The sequence below is a fragment of the Eubalaena glacialis genome, chromosome 16 (assembly GCF_028564815.1).
Source record: "Eubalaena glacialis isolate mEubGla1 chromosome 16, mEubGla1.1.hap2.+ XY, whole genome shotgun sequence".
NCBI lineage: Eukaryota > Metazoa > Chordata > Mammalia > Artiodactyla > Balaenidae > Eubalaena > Eubalaena glacialis.
Genome location: NC_083731.1, coordinates 63,395,320 through 63,408,133, shown reverse-complemented (window position 1 = coordinate 63,408,133; position 12,814 = coordinate 63,395,320).

Below are 12,814 nucleotides of genomic sequence, written 5' to 3'. Positions count from 1 at the left end.
TAGGTCTTTATCCATTCTTTTTTCTGAAATTATTGTATCAACTACTCTCATCGATTTTGTGTTTTTCCCACATGTGTCAAAATTTTTCAAATATGTCTCAATATGGGACTCTGGGAGAAAGTTACAAAGTGCAATTTTGGTTCGCGTCAAAAACATTAACTTAGAGATATAGTGTTGTTAACACATCTCAGGCAAAATACTGCCCAGAGAGTTGGGAATTTGGGTGCAGAAGACTGAGCTAAAATTTGTGGCACTAAAGGCAGCCATCCAAGGGGCAGAATGTTGGGAATAATTTTAAATCAATGCCAGGCAGAGTGGCAGACTATGCCTTAAATCTGAATACATTCTGTAGCTTAAGTAATCCTAATAATTGCCCTATGTGGTCAGTCAAACAGATGTCCTAGACCTGACCCACTGGGCAGAAGGAAGTCATGTGTTCAGAATGAACTAATCACCACGGTGGGCGGGAGAGGCTACGCCTGACAGGAAGCTGAGGATGGGGTCTCTCTTTCTTGCCCAAACAATGTGACTTGAAAGTAACCAATCCTGGGTGATAAAAAATAAAACAAAATACAAAACAAAATAGACACTAAAGTGATAGACGAGACATAGGAAATATTTTCATCTTTTTCTATTCACTACCACAAATTTGGAAAGGAAATATAAGACATTTCAATCTATTGCTGCCTTCTTCTTCTTTTTTTTAACTTCAAGGTTTTTCTTTCTTTTAAAATTTTTTTTTTTTATTTTATATTGGAGTATAGTTGATTTACAATGCTATGTTAGTTTCAGGTGTACAGCAAAGTGATTTAGTTATACATATACATATATCTATTCTTGTTCAGATTCTTCTCCCATATAGGTTATTACAGAGCATTGAGAAGTGTTCCCTGTGCTATATAGTAGGTCCTTGCTGATTATTTATTTTATATATAGTAGTGTGTATATGTAAGTCCTAGCCTCCTAATTTATCCCTCCCTCTCATCTTTCCCCTTTTGTACCATAAGTTTGTTTTCTAAGTCTGCGAGTCTGTTTCTGTTTTGTAAATAAGTTCATTTGTATCATTTTTTAGATTCCACATATAAGTGATATCATATATTTATCTTTCTCTGTCTGACTTCCTTCACTTAGTATGACTGCCTTCTTATCTATACATTTTCTTAAAAAAAGATTTGACATAGTCCCGGGAAAAAAAATACCTGTAGCAATAAATATATCCAAATCTGTTGTTTTAGGTATTTCTTAGTTTGAAAGTTTTCAGGAAATTTAGAAAATGGTAGCAGGGATTAACTGTGGGAAGTGAAGGAAGGACACTTACATTTAGACTTTTCACACTTCCATACCCTTCGAATTTTTATAATTATTTTCATAATTTCATAGTAAAATATAAGGGAATACAATATAAAACAAAACAAATAGAAAAGCATCTATAAGATACTCCTGGCTCAATGACTTTTATTGGAACAATGAAGGAAACTTGAAACTAATATTGGTAATTCATTTCTGTTTACCTTAAATACATAGAGCATAGTAACATTTCCAGTCACTTGGATAAGGACAAATTCCCAGATGTGGGGAAAAAAAAAAAAAAAGTTCACTCATTCTATTTGCTTTTTGGTTCCATCAGTGTGATTTTTTTTTTTTAAGTCATGTTGAAAGGGATCTGGAACTTTATGTGATAAAGTTGTACACCATGAGGTTTTTCCTAATGTCATCATAATCTGGTATTTTATTTCAGGGTGTAGGGATGGGTCGTGTGTTCAGAATCGTATAGCAGTTACAATCAGATTCTATCATGATGAGAATCAAACTCAGGTCCATCACTTAATATATTTTTTTAACATCTTTATTGCAGTATAATTGCTTTACAATGGTGTGTTAGTTTCTGCTGTATAACAAAGTGAATCAGCTATACATATACATACATCCCCATATCTCCACCTTCTCTCATTTCCCTCCCACCCTCCCTATCCCACCCCTCTAGGTGGACACAAAGCAACAAGCTGATCTCCCTGTGCTATGCGGCTGCTTCCCACTAGCTATCTATTTTACATTTGGTAGTGTATATATGTCCATGCCACTCTCTTACTTCGTCCCAGCTTACCCTATCCCCTCCTCATGTCCTCAAGTCCATACTCTACGTCTGTGTCTTTATTCCTGTCCTGGTCCTAGGTTCTTCAGAACCTTTTTTTTTTTTTTTTTTAGATTCCATATATATGTGTTAGCATACGGTATATGTTTTTCTCTTTCTGACTTACTTCACTCTGTATGAGAGTCTCTAGGTCCAACCACCTCACTACAAATAACTCAATTTCATTTCTTTTTATGGCTGAGTAATATTCCATTGTATATATGTGCCACATCTTCTTTATCCATTCATCTGACAATGGACATTTAGGTTACTTCCATGTCCTGGCTATTGTAAAAGGAGCTGCAATGAACATTGTAGTACATGACACTTTTTGAATTATGTTTTTCTCAGGGTATATGCCCAGTAGTGGGATTGCTGGATCGTATGGTAGTTCTAGTTTTAGTTTTTTAAGGAACCTCCATACTGTTCTCCATAGTGGCTGTATCAATTTACATTCCCACCAAGAGTGAAAGAGGGTTCCCTTTTCTCCACACCCTCTCCAGCATTTATTGTTTGTAGATTTTTTGATGATGGCCATTCTGACTGGTGCGAGGTGGTACCTCATTGTAGTTTTTATTTGCATTTCTCTGATGATTAGTGATGTTGAACATTCTTTCATGTGTTTGTTGGCAATCTGTATGTCTTTGTTGGAGAAATGTCTATTTAGGTGTTCTGACCATTTTTGGATTGGGATGCTTGTTTTTTTGATATTGAGCTGCATGAGCTGCTCGCATATTTTGGAGATTAATCCTTTGTCAGTTGCTTCGTTTGCAAATATTTTCTCCCATTCTGAGAGTTGCCTTTTTGTCTTGTTTATGGTTTCCTTTGCTGTGCAAAAACTTTTAAGTTTCATCAGGTCCCATTTGTTTATTTTTGTTTTTATTTCCATTTCTCTAGGAGGTGGGTCAAAAAGGATCTTGCTGTGATTTATGTCATGGAGTGTTCCGCCTATGTTTTCCTCTAAGAGTTTTATAGTGTCTGGCCTTACATTTAGGTCTTTAATCCATTTTGAGTTTATTTTTGTGTATGGTGTTAAGGAGTGTTCTAACATCATTCGTTTGCATGTATCTGTCCAGTTTTCCCAGCACCACTTATTGAAGAGGCTGTCTTTTCTCCATTGTATATTCTTGCCTCCTTTATCAAAGATAAGGTGACCATATGTGCGTGGGTTTATCTCTGAGCTTTCTATCCTGTTCCATTTATCTATATTTCTGTTTTTGTGCCAATACCATACTGGCTTGATTACTGTAGCTTTGTAGTATAGTCTGAAGACAGGGAGCCTGATTCCTCCAGCTCCGTTTTTCTTTCTCAAGATTGCTTTGGCTATCCGGGGTCTTTTGTGTTTCCCTACAGATTGCGAAATTTTTTGTTCTAGTTCTGTGAAAAATGCCATTGGTAGTTTGATAGGGATTGAATCTGTAGATTGCTTTGGGTAGTATAGTCATTTTCACAATGTTGATTCTTCCAATCCAAGAACATGGTATGTCTCTCAATCTGTTTGTATCATCTTTAATTTCTTTCATCAGTGTCTTATAGTTTCCTGCATAAAAGTCTTTTGTCTCCTTAGGTAGGTTTATTCCTAGGTATCTTATTCTTTGTGTTGCAATGGTAAATGGGAATGTTTTCTTAATTTCTCTATCAGATTTTTCATCATTAGTGTATAGGAATGCAAGAGATTTCTGTGCATTAATTTTGTATCCTGCTACTTTACCATATTCATTTATTAGCTCTAGTAGTTTTCTGGTAGCATCTTTAGGATTCTCTATGTATAGCATCATGTCATCTGCAAACAGTGACAGCTTTACTTCTTCTTTTCTGATCTGGATTCCTTTTATTTCTTTTTCTTCTCTGATTGCTGTGACTAAAACTTCCAAAACTATGTTGAATAATAGTGGTGAGAGTGGCAACCTTGTCTTGCTCCTGATCTTAGTGGAAATGTTTCCAGTTTTTCACAATTGAGAATGATGTTGGCTGTTGGTTTGTCATATATGGTGTTTATATGTTGAGGAAAGTTCCCTCTATGCCTACTTTCTGGAGGGTTTTTATCATAAATGGTTGTTGAATTTTGTTGAAAGCTTTTTCTGCATCTATTGAGATGATCATATGGTTTTTATTCTTCAATTTGTTAATATGTGTTATCACATTGATTGATTTGGGTATATTGACGAATACTTGCATTTCTGGGATAAACCCCACTTGATCATGGTGTATGATGTTTTTAATGTGCTGTTGGATTCTGTTTGCTAGTATTTTGTTGAGGATTTTTCCATCTCTGTTCATCAGTGATATTGGCCTGTAATTTTCTTTTTTTGTGGCATCCTTGTCTCGTTCTGGTATCACGGTGATAGTGGCCTTGTAGAATGAGTTTTGGAGAGTTCCTCCCTCTGCTATATTTTGGAAGAGTTTGAGAAGCATAGGTGTTAGCTCTTCTCTAAAAAGTTGTTTGATAGAAATCCCCTGTGAAACCATCTGGTCCTGGGCTTTTGTTTGTTGGAAGATTTTTAATCAGAGTTTCAATTTCAGTGCTTGCGATCGGTCTGTTTATGTTTTCTATTTCTTCCTGGTTCAGTATTGGAAGGTTGTGCTCTTCTAAGAATTTGTCCATTTCTTCCAGGTTGTCCATTTTATTGGCATAGAGTTGCTTGTAGTAATCTCTCACGATCCTTCGTATTTCTGCAGTGTCAGTTGTTACTTCTCCTTTTTCATTTCTAATTCTATTGATTTGAGTCTTCTCCCTTTTTTTCTTGATGTGTCTGGCTAATGGTTTATCAATTTTCTTTATCTTCTCAAAGAAGCAGCTTTTAGTTCTATTGTTCTTTGCTCTTGTTTCCTTCATCTCTTTTTCATTTATTTCTGATCTGATCTTTATGATTTCTTTCCTTCTGCTAACTTGGTGGTGTTCTTGTTCTTTTTTCTCTAATTACTTTAAGTGTAAATTTAGGTTGTTTATTTGAGTTGTTTCTTGTTTCTTGAGGTAGGATTTTGTATTGGTATAAACTTACCTCTTAGAACTGCTTTTGCTGCATCCCATAGGTTTTGGAGCATTGTGTTTTCATTGTCATTTGTTTATAGGTGTTTTTTGATTTCCTGTTTGATTTCTTCAGTGATCTCTTGGATATTTAGTAGTGTATTGTTTAGCCTCCATGTGTTTGTATTTTTTACAGTTTTTTTTCCTGTAATTAATATCTAGTCTCATAGCATTGTGGTTGGAAAAGATACTTGATATGATTTCAATTTTCTTAAATTTACCAAGGCTTGATTTGTGACCCAAGTTACGATCTATCCTGGAGAATGTTTCATGAGCACTTGAGAAGAAAGTGTATTCTGCTGTTTTTGTTGGAATGTCCTATAAATATCAATTAAGTCCATCTTGTTTAATGTATCATTTAAAGCTTGTGTTTCCTTATTTATTTTCATTTTGGATGATCTGTCCATTGGTGAAAGTGGGGTGTTAAAGTCCCCTCCTATGATTGTGTTACTGTCGATTTCCCCTTTTATGGCTGTTAACATTTGCCTTATGTATCGAGGTGCTCCTATGTTGGCTGCATAAATATTTACAATTGTTATGTCTTCTTCTCGGATTGATCCCTTGATCATTATGAATAGTCCTTCTCTGTCTCTTGTATTTTAAAGTGTATTTTGTCTGATATGAGAATTGATACTCCATCTTTCTTTTGATTTCCTTTTGCTGGAATATCTTTTTCCAGCCCCTCACTCTCCATCTGTATGTGTCCCTAGGTCTGAAGTGGGTCTCTTGTAGACAGCGTATGTACAGGTCTTGTTTTTGTATCCATTCAGTCAGTCTATGTGTTTTGGTTTGAGCCTTTAATCCATTTACATTTAAGGTAGTTATCAATATGTATGTTCCTATTACTATTTTCTTAATTGTTTTGGGTTTGTTATTGTAAGTCTTTTCCTTCTATTGTGGTTCCTGCCTAGAGAAGTTCCTTTAGCATTTGTTGTAGAGCTGGTTTGGTCATGCTGAATTCTCTTAGCATTTGCTTGTCTGTAAAGGTTTTAATTTCTCCTTCAAATCTGAATGAGATCCTTGCTGGTTAGAGTCATACTGGTTGCATGTTTTTCTCTTTCATCACTTTAAATATGTCCTGTCACTGCCTTCTGGCTTGCAGTGTTTCTGCTGAAAGATCAGCTGTTAACCTTATGGGGATTCCCTGTATGTTATTTGTTGTTTTTCCCTGGCTGCTTTTAATATGTTTTCTTTATATTTAATTTTTGATAGTTTGATTAATATGTGTCTTGGTGTGTTTCTCCTTGGATTTATCTTGTATGGGACTCTCTGTGCTTCCAGGACTTGATTAACTATTTCCTTTCTCATATTAGGGAAGTTTTCAACTATAGTCTCCTCAAATATTTTCTCAGTCCCTTTCTTTTTCTCTTTTTCTGGGACCCCTATAATTCGAATGTTGGTGCATTTAATGTTGTCCCAGAGGTCTCTGAGACTGTCCTCAATTCTTTTCATTCTTTTTTCTTTATTGTACTCTGTGGTAGTTATTTCCACTATTTTATCTTCCAGGTCACTTATCCATTCTGCCTCAGTTATTCTGCTATTGATTCCTTCTGGAGAATTTTTAATTTCATTTATTTTGTTGTTTATCATTGGTTTTTTTTTGCTCTTTAGTTCTTCCAGGTCCTTGTTATACGTTTCTTGTATTTTCTCCATTCTACTTCCAAGATTTTGGATCATCTTTGCTATCATTACTCTGAATTTTTTTTAGGTAAACTGCCTATATCCTCTTCATTTGTTTGGTCTGGTGGGTTTTTACCTTGCTCCTTCATCTGCTGTGTATTTCTCTGTCTTCTCATTTTGCTTAACTTACTGTGTTTGGGGTTTCCGCTTCACAGGCTGCAGTTTCATAGTTCCCGTTGTTTTTGATGTCTGCCCCCAATGGCTAAGGTTCTTTCAGTGGGTTGTGTAGGCTTCCTGGTGGAGGGGACTGATGCCTGTGTCTGGTGGATGAGGCTGGATCTTTTCTTTCTGGTGGGCAAGACCACGTCCGGTGGTGTGTTTTGGGGTGTCTGTGACCTTATTATGATTTTAGGCAGCCTCTCTGCTAATGGGTGGATTTGTGTTCCTCTCTTGTTAGTTGTTTGACATAGGGTGTCCAGCACTTTAGTTTGCTGGTCATTGAGTGGAGCTGGGTCTTAGCATTGAGATGGAGATCTCTGGAAGAGCTTTCCCCATTTGATATTACATGGGGCCAGGAGGTCTCTGGTGGACCAATATCCTGAACTCGGCTCTCCCACCTCAGAGGCTCAGGCCTGACACCAGCCATAGCACCAAGACCCTGTTAGCCACATGGCTGGTATAAAGGTTTCAAAGTTTCCAAATTTGAAGTCTAAATTTGAAGCACTGGAATTCAAAATCACTTGCAAATCATTAAGAATTATTTTTCAATACAACAGCAGCAAACTAGAAGCAGTTTCTATTTCTCTGAGGATGCACCCTGTCCTCAAATTCTGGCACTAAAGATTCCATCACTTAATATTCTTGTTAAGTTACAAAGGGCAGGTTACCCTTTATATGCCTCTAAAAAAATAGATTTGATTTCTAACTCACAGAAATGTGGAGATTTATTGTGTTAGTCAAATTTGTGTGTGGTTAGTGTTTTTCCTGACACATAGTAAACATTCAATAAGTTTGGCTGGTGACTTTTTCAAGCTGAAAGGAAATTTGAAGAGGAACATGAAATGAAACATTGGAAGTCTCCAGAAAAACTAGAAAATGTTAGCAGTTTATTCCATTTATAGCCACACATTTTTCTCTTAATTCCACACTGCTCTTCAGGATGTAAATTATGATTCTGTTGTTAAAATAAACCACTCTCTTTTGAGGAACATTGTCTCTTTATCCTTCTCCCTTCAACTTCTACTTTTTTGCCATAATGAGATCAAATATTCTTTACTATTTATTTTCAAACAATAATATAGGAATGGCTGCTGACTTCCTTAAAAAAGTACCATACTATTTCCTAATATCAGAATCATTTATTCATACTCTACTTTTACCAAGTAAATATTTGTCAAATAAACACTTAGAACATAGATGAATTTGTTGCAACTCCAGTTTAAGCAAGTATTTCAGGATAGCATGGATCCTAAGTCAAAATGAATCAGTAAATAACTTTAAAGTTTTATGGAATACTTTTTGTTTGTATGTATTGTGGAGAATTTGGAGAGAGTTTTACTTCTTTGTTTTTGTTTGTTTGTATGCAGAGAAATTTTAGTCATGAAGTGTTAAAAATGAGTACATTATACATTTATGTATTTTTTTCAATTATAATCGTCATTTATATTATAAAAATAATACATTGGGAAATTTTTAAAGATAAACATTAAACAGTATTTTCCTGGTTATTTCTAAGTTAATCTATATTAATAGTATTTGAATAGTTCTTCAAGAGTATCTTGCAAGTAAGTATTTGTAAATGTGCCATGTGATTATGAATATTAAGATTTTCAAAATTAGAGCAAAAAGATGAATAATTAAATTAGATAGGTCTTAAAGGCACTCATAGTTTCATAAATATAAATAACAGAATCACATAGGCTGAACAAAATGTAAAACTGAACCTGTTAAAGAATCTGCAAGTGAAACAACTGCTGTATTACTTTCCCCAATTTCATATGTTACAATGATCAAATTAAAGGTAAGACATGTAATTAGAAAAAAATCACGCAAAGTACCAGAGCATTTAAATAACATAAATGACTACTAAGTAGTGACAAATGTTGGAAAAAAGTTCTGCTGCTGCTGCATACAGATGTAAGTAACTAAATTATGTAAAAAAATGTTTTTAGAAGTATATTCATTTTTAGACAAAGAGGGTAAAATGATATTAGAAATCAAATATACTTGAGTAGTACTATGACAGCTAGAAGACGAAGCCTCTTAATGACTATTTGATTTTAGTTAGCACAGTCTGAAAAGTTTGATTATAAAAACAATACAAAATGAACAAGAATAAAATGTTTAAAACCTTCCAGGAATACTGGAAGAATTTTTTTGTTTGTGAATAACATAACAAGATCCTTTGTATCCTGATGATCAATCTTCTGGTAGCAGAGAAACTCTGAATGACCTAAAAATAGAACTAGGAGACACAAAACTCAGAATAAGGTTTTTAGACAGAAAATTATCATCTAGTTTGTTACCATATGTGAGCCAGTAGTGGTTTTATTTTTTTCATTCTTACATCTCATGGAAAAATTTCCAATCTCTCTACTATATGTATATGTGAAAGGTAGACCTTAATTTTCTCCACCAATAATGTTAAAATCCAGAAAGAGTGTTACAGTTCTGGCCAAGTTGGAGTGAAGTTTCCAGATTTATCCTTCCTTCTAAAGCAATTAAAAATGGACAAAATGTATGAAACAATGGTTTCAAGACACTGGACTTCAGGCAATGAAAACTGAGAGATGGGGAAAAAAATTACTTACTCAGTTTACTGATTTGAGAGCATTTTTAGATGTGGCATACAAAGAGGTAATCCAGGTGGAGCCTGGGAGATTCCCAAAGTTAAGAAGAGAGAGTTCAGGAGAATCTGAGGAGAATGAGCAATCTAGAATTTACAGAACAGAGTACTGGAGAGAAGACAGCTACATATACACTCTAGAGATCTACAGAGAGTTGCATCTGAGTATTCAACAGAGTAACAATTAGCACATGCTAGTGAGGAATTTACATGAGACTGGGGGAAAACACACTGGAAAGAATAAGAGGAAACAGTGCCCTATGCTCACACAGGACTAGGAAAAGTCCCTGTTCCCACCAACCAGATTGGAAACCCCATTATTTATGGGAAATTGGTTAGATTACTCACTTCTGCTCTTGCCTAACCAAGCTTAAAGAAATTTCCAAAAGAATCAACTGTTTCCAAGTAACCCCTGAAAAAGCTCACAAATATTTACAGAAATACAAATATATTCTCCACAGCAAAAAAGTAAAAGTCACAATCTCTAGCAATCAAAAATTTCCAGCAGGCAAAGGAGGTAGAAAACGTGACTCACAATAAGGAGATAGATCAATCATTTAAAGCTGACAGAACTAATACAGATGTTAGAATTTGCAAACAAGGGCATTAAAACAGTCGTTATAACTGAAGTCCATATGTTCAAAAGTTTAGCAGAGACATGGAAGATTAAAAAATGTAGAGACCCTAATTATAGAGGTAGAAGTATGATGGATGAAATTTAGGGCAAAGTAGATACCGCAGAAAAAAATGATTAGTGAAATTGAAGACATAGCAAAAGAAACTATCCAAAGTAAAATATACAGATAAAACAGAATGAAAATAAAAAACAAAAACAAAAGCCCTCAGCATATCTATGAGCTGTGGGTCAGCACAAAGCAATCCAATATCCATGATATTGGAGGATAGGAGAGAGAGAAGTGTGTGTGTGTGTGTGTGTGTGTGTGTGTGTATGTGTGTGTGTGTGTATAATATATATATTAGCCTATATATACAATGTATATATAGTATAAAAGTGTATATCTGTATATAAATGTATATATGTATAAAATATAAAATCATATTAAACATATATAAAATATTACATATATATTTTTACATATTAAATTTGCATTTGAAGACATGCATGCTATGTACAGAGGAACACATATAAGAATGACAGACTGTTTCTTGAAAAATTACAAGGGAGAAGAAAGTGGAGCAATGTTTCAAAGTCCTGAAACAAATCTGTCAAGCTAAATTTTTGTACCCAGAAAAAATATATATTTCAAAAACAAGACAAAATGAAGACATTTTCAGACAGAGGAAAACTGAAACAATGCATATCTCTGAGAAATGTTAAAGAAAGCCATTTGAATAGAAAGAAAGTGATACTGGATTTTAATCTAGATATACAGAAAGTAAAGAGTTATGACAATGGTATCTAATTTAGGTAAATATATAACATTACTTCTTTAAATATCTTCAAAATGCAAACGTAAGTATGAACAAAATAACAATGTATTATGTAGTTTAAAACATACACAGTAGGAACCCCTAGATCTACACTGGGGAAATGGAAGTATTCTAAAGTAAAGTAGTAAAATTTGTATTACATGTGGAGTGGTATAATATAATTTGAGGACAGGTTGTGCTGAGTTAAAAATGTAAACTATAAATACTAAAGCTACAACTAAAATGACAAAGCAAAGACTTATAAATAATAACCCAACAAAGGAGATAAAATAAAATTTAAATCATACTTAATTTAAATGAAAGTAGAGAGAAGAAAAGGTAACAGATAAAAGTCAGAAATGATCAGCTGGATAAAAAGCTGTCTATAAAAACACAATCTCAGTATAGACACAAATAGGGTAAAAATAGATAAAAAAAGATATACCATTTAAACACTGATCAAAAGAAAGCTGCAGGAACTATATTAATATCAAATAAAATAGATTTGATAGGAAAAAGTATTTCTAGGGATAAAGATTGAAATAAAAGCAGGCAAACAATAGAGAAATATCAATGAAACTAAAAGCTGGTTCTTTGGGAAGGTCATTAAAGATGATAAACTCTAGTAAAAAATTAGCAAAAGATATTTGTTTTTCTCTTTCTGACTTACTTCACTCTGTATGACAGACTTTAGGTCCATACACCTCACTACAAATAACTCAATTTCTTTTCTTTTTATGGCTAATATTCCATTGTATATATGTGCCACACCTTTTTATCCATTCATCTGTTGATGGACACTTAGGTTGCTTCCATGTCCTGGCTATTGTAAATAGAGCTGCAATGAACATTGTGGTACATGACTCTTTTTGGATTATGGGTTTCTCAGGGTATATGCCCAGTAGTGGGATTGCTGGGTTGTATGGTAGTTCTATTTTTAGTTTTTTAAGGAACCTCCATACTGTTCTCCATAGTGGCTGTATCAATTTACATTCCCACCAACAGTGCAAGAGGGTTCCCTTTTCTCCACACCCTCTCCAGCATTTATTGTTTGTAGATTTTTTTTTTTTAAATCATCACCTTTTCTGACCAGGATTCTTTCTTTCTTTCTTCCTTCCTTCCTTCCTTCCTTCCTTCCTTCCTTCCTTCCTTCCTTCCTTCCTTCCTTCCTTCCTTCCTTCCTTCCTTTCTGTGTTGGGTCTTCGTTTCTGTGTGAGGGCTTTCTCTAGTTGCAGCAAGTGGGGGCCACTCTTCATCGCGGTGCGCGGGCCTCTCATTATCGCGGCCTCTCTTGTTGCGGAGCACAGGCTCCAGACGCGCAGGCTCAGTAATTGTGGCTCACAGGCCTAGCCGCTCCGCGGCATGTGGGATCTTCCCAGACCAGGGCTCAAACCCGTGTCCCTGCACTGGCAGGCAGATTCTCAACCACTGCGCCACCATGGAAGGCCTGTTTGTAGATTTTTTGGTGATGGCCATTCTGACTGGTGTGAGATAATATCTTATTGTTCAAATACCGTATGCTAACACATATATATGGAATCTAAAAAGCAACAACAAAAAATGGTCATGAAGAACCTAGGGGCAAGACAGGAATACAGACACAGACCTACTGGAGAATGGACTTGAGGATATGGGGAGGGGGAAGGGTAAGCTGGCACAAAGTGAGAGAGTGGCATGGACATATATACACTACCAAATGTAAAATAGATAGCTAGTGGGAAGCAGCCACATAGCACAGGGAGATCAGCTCGGTGCTTTG